Source organism: Sphaeramia orbicularis, chromosome 13 (assembly GCF_902148855.1).
Source record: "Sphaeramia orbicularis chromosome 13, fSphaOr1.1, whole genome shotgun sequence".
In the NCBI taxonomy this organism is placed as follows: domain Eukaryota; kingdom Metazoa; phylum Chordata; class Actinopteri; order Kurtiformes; family Apogonidae; genus Sphaeramia; species Sphaeramia orbicularis.
Window position 1 is genome coordinate 52,499,730 of NC_043969.1, and position 7,748 is coordinate 52,507,477.

The following is a 7,748-nucleotide window of genomic DNA, read 5'->3' on the forward strand; positions in this document are numbered from 1 at the left end:
GTTTTGTGGTCTTTTTTGGTGTATTGTGTCATTTTTTTGGTGTTTTCTGGTGTAATTGTGGGTTTGATGGGCTCTGTTCTGGCTGCAGGTGACCCGGCTGCAGCTCTTCGTCTCACTCTCAGCTCATTTCCCTGGGGCTGATGTGAGCCTGAGGAGTCGCTGGACCAACATGAACGCTCTGCATTACGCCGCTTACTTCGACGTCCCAGAACTGATCCGAGTCCTTCTCAAAGCTGCGAAGCCCAGAGGTAAACACACACACATGGTCTGAGTTGTACCTGAAGTCAGTTTTCCACTCAAACGTTGTCTCTTACTGTTGAAAAGCTTCGTCTCCTTTTGCTTTTTCTCGTCTCGTCTCCACAGTGTTGAACTCCACCTGCAGTGATTTCCACTATGGAACGGCTCTGCACATCGCTGCCTCCAACCTCTGTCTGGGTGCAGTCAAATGTCTGCTGGAGCATGGAGCCAACCCCACCGTCCGGGTAAAAGCACCTCTGAAAAGCACCCGTCAACACAGTCTCTGGTGGACGTTTGGCCCGAACACCAGGATGAAGAACAGGAGGGTTTGATCAGTGCGTTCAGACTCAGGTCTTCACCAAAACACCTCATCTGCTTCATTGCGACTTGGGGAAGCTCCTGTACGAGTTCCTTTGGTGTACCTTGACCTTCATTTTCAAGGTCAAATCTGGGTTGACGTATCAAATTTTGGCGTCAGTGTTGACCTACATTTTTCAGGTCTTTAGGGTGTTTGCGTGGGATATTGTTGTACCCTGTTGTGGGTCAGTGTGGTCATTCTCCACCCAATCACCTGATCCTTCTTAATATTTAGGCGTAACCTGAGAAGCTCTTGTACAAATTCTTCTGGTGTCAACCTTGACCTTCATTTTCAAGGTCAAATTAGGATCAACACGTCACATGTGGCCTTTGGCAACAGCGGCAACATGATTACCCTTCACCAAACCACCTGATCTACTTCCTTCTTGAATTTGGAGAGCTCTTGAAGAAGTTCTTTTGGTGTTGACCATGATCTTTATTTTTTAGACATTAGTTACTCATAGATATTAGTTACATTTCAAAGCAAAGGTAATAATGGCTACAGTTATGCAGCAGCAATTAAATGATTATTATTATAATCAAATTTGAGCAGCAGTTCTCACAACACTCTCAGGACTGTGTGACAAACCACACATTAATTGTCTTTAAAGAAACTAATCCATTTATTCCACCTTCTCATGTAAAGATCAGTTTGCAGCCTCAGCATAAATGTTAATCTCTCCGTTTTGTGAATTTCATCTCTATTTTTATCCAGTCCTTTAGCACCGGTGGCTCAAGTAGAAGCCATTTTTGAGTCATTGTTTTTTTGGCTCCCACCAAAAATTTGTAGGAGGTATTTGTCATTTATTGTCAAATCATCAGGAAAATCTCCTAACAAAAGTGGAAGAGTGGGTTGTTGTAATTTAAAACCCAAAATCTGTTCTATTTTTATTCCAATGTCTTTCCAAAAAGTTGTAGTTTTCATACAGGACCAAAAAATGTGGGTGTGGTTTGCCTCTGTGCCCCTGCAACCCCTCCAGCAAGTCGAAGACCTTTATTTTCAAGGTCAAGTCTGGATTATACACGTAAATTTAGACCTGATGTCCAACTTCTGGAAAAAACATGAATATTATTGATCCTCCAGTGCATTGGGTCGACTCCACAGATGCCATTGGAGTTCTGCTGCTACATTCATACTGACATGCCTCTAAAACACATTAACCCCTAGTTGGTGACCTACTTAAATTGGTAGAATTTCCCATCTCTTGGATTCCTTAATTAAAGGAAAGTGTTTGTATTTCATACGTTTCTTCCTATTAACATTATTTTTTTCCATCAGACATTCCTCAGCAGGTTTGAGGGCCTAAACATGTGTGACAAGTCCATTTTTTTTGGCAAAAACAAGTCATAAGTAGTGAGAAAAAATTAGATATTTTATACGTTTTGTAACTGAAACTTGAAAAAATATCTCTGTAGCGCCCCTACAGACCACTATTCTCGAGATCTACGAAAAAAAAGTCAATGGGTCTGTGACGGCAAATCAACAAGAAGTCGACCATTTTCAATTTAATTGCCATTTTGTTGATTCAGTGACTTTCTGTTTTAACAAACTCCTCCCACAGATTTAATTCAGTGGACTTCAAATTTGGTCAGCTGACTCAGAAATGGTGGTCCCTCTATGTCTATATCCAACCCTGACCCTGAACCCCTATCCTGTAGCCCTAACCCCAACCCCAACCCTAACCCTGACCCTCTGGGTGGGGCAGCAAATTCTGGTATCTCACCTTGAAATACGAAACTAATAACTCAACTGTTTTCTGTCCAATTGTCACCAAATGTAACATGTTTGAGAACATCTGAACATGAAATATGAATATGGAATTTAACTCATACTGCCCCCTACTGGTAACAGGAAAGGATGACTACTTTTACCATTTGATTTATTCCTCTGAGCAGGTTAAACAGGTCTACGTAAACCTTGGTCAGATAAGACCTCCAGCCCCCTGTATTCCCTCCAGACCTCCAGCCCCCTGTATTCCCTCCAGACCTCCAGACCCCTGTTTTCCCTCCAGACCCATGTATTCCGGTTGTAAGACCCTGAACCCTAACCCTGACGTGCATGGATCATAACCACTTGCAGTCACTGGTGTCTCTTGTGTCTCTGTGCAGAATGATAAGGGACAGGTCCCGGCAGAGGTGGTTCCTGACCCGATGGACATGAGTCTGGACAAGGCGGAGGCGGCCATGGTGGCCAAAGAGCTGAAGCAGCTGTTACTGGACGCCGTCCCTTTGACCTGTAACCTCCCCAGAGCCACACTGCCCAACTACGACAACATCCCTGGAAACCTGATGCTGTCTTCTCTGGGCTGAAGCTGGAGACCGTGTGGTCCTGGACGATCTTAAGGTCAGAACAACGTAATGAGAGTTTAATCCAGATGCTAAAACGCTCAAAATGCACAAAATGTGACAGTGAAATAGGACCTTGTGACTAGAACAATGTTCATGTAGATCCAGCTCCAATCATCTGCCACATACAGAGGACTATTGGACTATTGGACAGTGCAGGTTTATCACAGAGGAGGAAACAGTCACTGTGTTTGGGGAGTTTTTTATGGAGTAGGTTTTTTTGTTTGTATTTTTTAGATAAAATGACAAAAATTCTAAAAAGGTGATGCATTCAAAGTGTTCATGCAGTCATCAACACTGATCACTGTGTTAAAGTGATGAATGTTATTGATCTGGTTGGAGTAGGATCTGTCAGTGGGTGTGGTTTAGTAGGAAGTCAACATTTAGTTCTGGAGGTCGATTTGTTGGAAGCAACAAAATGAGCAGAACTCCAACAAGCAGGTCTGGGAATTTCCAGTCTGTGGTGGACAGCACATCCCATAATAATATAGTAAAGAACCATCTGGACATCTGCAGGACAAACACGTCCATTCATTTATTGTATAATTTATTAACCCTTTATCAAGCAAGTGACTATTTTGGTCATTTCCACACACATTGCAAGACAGTGACAGCAATGGTTCCAGGTAGGACAGTGAGTCCCCAGTCGGAAGTCCAATGTGGTCTCCAGGGTCTGTAAGGTCCAATGTGGTCTCCAGGTTCTTTAAGGTCTAATGTGGTCTCCAGGGTCTGTAAGGTCCAATGTGGTCTTCAGGGTCTGTAAGGTCTAATGTGGTCTCCAGGGTCTGTAAGGTCCAATGTGGTCTCCAGGGTCTGTAAGGTCCAATGTGGTCTCTAGGGTCTGTAAGGTCCAATGTGGTCTCTAGGGTCTGTAAGGTCCAATGTGGTCTCCAGGGTCTGTAAGGTCCAATGTGGTCTCCAGGGTCTGTAAGGTCCAATGTGGTCTCTAGGGTCTGTAAGGTCCACCTGTGTTTGTTTGGTTCAATGAAATAATGGAACTAATGTAGGAATGATGTTCAAAGGGATCATGTGGATGTGGACAGGGGTTGGACCAGCACACATGGGGGTCTAATAGGACCAAAGGAAGGTTCTAATGGGACCAAAGGCTGGTTCCTTTCACCTTAGATGGGATTTTCTTGTATTTTTATATATACTTCCTGGATTTTTTTTTTTGTCACGCATGGGCAAGGAACCAAATATGGTAACTTCATTGGCCTTGATTTTCTACATGACAATTCAAATTTTGAAAAATTTTACAAAAGTAACGTCTAATGTCCTTCAATAACAGACTAAGGTTGAAATGTAGAATTTCAGAGTGTTTCTATGAGTGAACTATAAAGGGTTAATAAATTATAATTACCATACTATAATTATTATATTATTATGAATAGTGTTTTGTTCCCAAGATGCTCTTTGGTGGATACTAATCACTGCAGAACATCAAAGATAACAGTTTGGAGGTTTGGAACCTATAATTGGACCGTTCCAGTTAAACCTCTGGTTCCATCAAATGAACGTCAGGGTTAAATGTTCACTTCTGCTTTAAATGTGTCCAACCCACTGACAGATGGCACTGGAACCTCCTCATCTACAACAGGACGAGGGATGTGTAACGATTTCTGATATAACAGTAAACCACGGTAAAATCGCAGACGGTTAGATTAACCGTTTAAATTCTAATTATCATGATAACCGTGTTGATTACCGCACTTTTCCGAAGAAAACGCCTATGTAAAGGTTTGCTTTTATGTCAAATATTTGAGTATAATTCTAATTTATTACAATTTTAATTTTCTATACCTAATATTTAGAACCAATATTCACTTTTAAAGTCTTTGAAAGGTTCGTTAAGCATCTGGTGTTATTTATGCAATAAATTACATATACTTTTCAAATCGTATTTTATATTTTTGTGTGTTTTCTGTCCTTTTACGTTTTTATAGTAGGTTAAAGTGAAAAATAACAGACAGATGATATAAATGAAGTTGTGCTGAAAAAACAGATCCCAAACATGTGTATAGTAAACATTTGTTTATATAGTATATAAAGGCAAAATCAAAAGGACTGAAAAACAGACAAAATAGACTCAGACCACTAAGGGTTAATATTTGAATGTTTCTGACACAGAAGGAACATTGGGACTATTATTTTATTTGGTCGTTGTTTGTTGTTTTTTCTAAATGCAACTTGGTTAAATTCTTTCAGTGTGTGTATTAGTACTTTTTGAACATTTTGAGCACAATTTCAACAATACCGCGATAATAATGATAACCATAATAATTTTGGTCACAATAACCGTGGTATGAAATTTTCATATCGTTACATCCCTAAACAGGACTAATGCAGCTCCTTCCAGGTTCAGTAGTTAACATCTGAGTTTGGATAAATACAGGAGACGTACACAGACACACTGAAGTTGATGTAGGGAGGCTCCTGATAGGTGAACTTTGAGAAGTGTTTTTATTTTGAGCTCTGAAAAGTCTGTTCTCACTGTGTAGCTCCAGAGAGACCAGAGCAGAGACGACAGAGCAGCTGAAAACCTCCCACAGGTTGGTTGGACGGGGAACGGCCCCAACATAGACGAACCTACCTACGCACCTGTCACATGTCCAATAAACTGTGTCCACTGTCATTCCATGGGTAGACGTACTGAGTCACATGTCACCGTCCCTTTTCTGCCTTCTAACCAGTTCATGGATCTGTTAGAACAGACACCAGGACCACCAACACCTCACAGCTTTACCTTCTGTCTTTCTAGTCCGGCACGCTGAGGTTCTGTGGCACCACCGAGTTCGCCAGTGGTCAGTGGGTCGGTGTGGAGTTGGACGAACCGAGGGGAAGAACGACGGCAGTGTGGGCGGAGTCCGCTACTTCATCTGTCCTCCCAAATTAGGTTAGCCAACCCTAACCCTCCCACATTAGGTTAGCCAACCCTAACCCTCCCACATAAGGTTAGCCAACCCTAACCCTCCCACATTAGGTTAGCCAACCCTGACCCTGACCCTCCCACATTTGGTTAGCTAACCCTGACCCTGACCCTCCCACATTAGGTTAGCCAACCCTAACCCTCCCACATTAGGTTAGCCAACCCTGACCCTCCCACATTTGGTTAGCCAACCCTGACCCTCCCACATTAGGTTAGCCAACCCTGACCCTGACCCTCCCACATTAGGTTAGCCAACCCTAACCCTCCCACATTAGGTTAGCTAACCCTGATCCTGACCCCCCACATTAGGTTAGCATCTGGTGCTGTCCGTGTAAACCCCAGTCAAACACTCGTGTGGAAACATAAAACACTCATATATCATGTTTTTTGTTCAATTTCATGCATTTCGCAGCCTTTCTGTATTTTCAACTCAAACATGTCTTTGTATCACTTGTATTTCAGGGATTTTTGCTCCAGTGTCAAAGATTTCCAAAGCTGTGGATCAGACGCCTTCATCCGTCACCTCCACCCCTCGAACGCCACGTATGGACCTGGCATCCCGCCTTTCTGGAAAAACCAAAAAGGAGAAAGAAAAGAAGGAGAGGAGAGGGAGAGAGGTAAGAGGGTGTGAAACCCAGCTGATACGCTCAGTGTTTAGAAGGTTTGAATGGATCAAAGCCAGTCATACATGTGTTTGTGTTTTTAGCCCAAAAGAAGAAGGCGTCTGTCCCCCCCCAGGACCCAGACGGGATGAACGTGGAGGTTGGAGATCAGGTTCTAGTGGCTGGACAGAAGAATGGCATCGTTCGCTTTTATGGAAGACCGACTTCGCTCCAGGTTGTTCTTCTGCTGCCAGGTGGTCACATGACCCATTACTTCATTAATAAAACCCTTGGTCATATATAATATATATCTAATATATATATTATATATATATATATATATATATATACACACACACACACACACACACACACACTGCATACGTATCACATATACGATTATTAACTATACATAATGTATATGCATATATGTACGGGTGTAAGTACGTGGGGGTGTGGTCCATAACTAATGTAATTAACACTGGTGTGAAACAAAACTGAAACTTAACATCCTTTCACCGTCCGACTCTGCTTCTATTCCTTTATTATTCAGCAGATCTTACACAAATGTTCCCACCTTCTCACCTGTATCCACTGGACCCCCTCCACTGCTCTATGCCCCCCCCCACAAATGCTGGTTCTCATGTACTTGTCATGTTCACCCCCCCTTATCGGTGCCCCATCATGCCCTTCAGCTCTGTGGATGTTCTCTGACTGTAAACCTGTTGGTGGTTCTGTTCTGCTGTGTGACCGTCTGTGGTGGGTTCTCCTGCAGGGTACTGGTTTGGGATAGAACTGGATAAACCCACTGGGAAACACGACGGCTCGGTTTTTGGAGTACGCTACTTCAGCTGTCTGCCCAAATATGGTGTGTTTGCTCCCCTCCCGTGTCCAGAGGTAAGGATGTTTTCAAGACCATGAAACTCATGTGTCAGATGTTTCACAGACTTTAAATATGGAACACCTGCCTTTCATCTATGATAATATATGATCTATGATACATGATCTATGATATATGATCTGTGATAACATGATCTATGATAATATATGATCTGTGATAACATGATATGATAATATCTGATCTGTGATACATGATCTATGATAATATATGATCTATGATAACATGATCTATGATAATATGATCTGTGATAACATGATCTATGATAATATATGATCTATGATAACATGATCTATGAATATATGATCTGTGATAACATGATCTATGATAATATATGATCTGTGATAACATGATCTATGATATATATGATCTATGATACAAC

General features: G+C 42.1%; 1 pseudogene; it reads left to right on the top strand.

Annotated features, from left to right (window-relative positions):
* LOC115431271 (CAP-Gly domain-containing linker protein 3-like) overlaps positions 1 to 7,345 on the top strand; it is a 22,362-nt pseudogene extending 15,017 nt beyond the window's left edge.
* Positions 7,346 to 7,748: the final 403 nt, after the last annotated feature.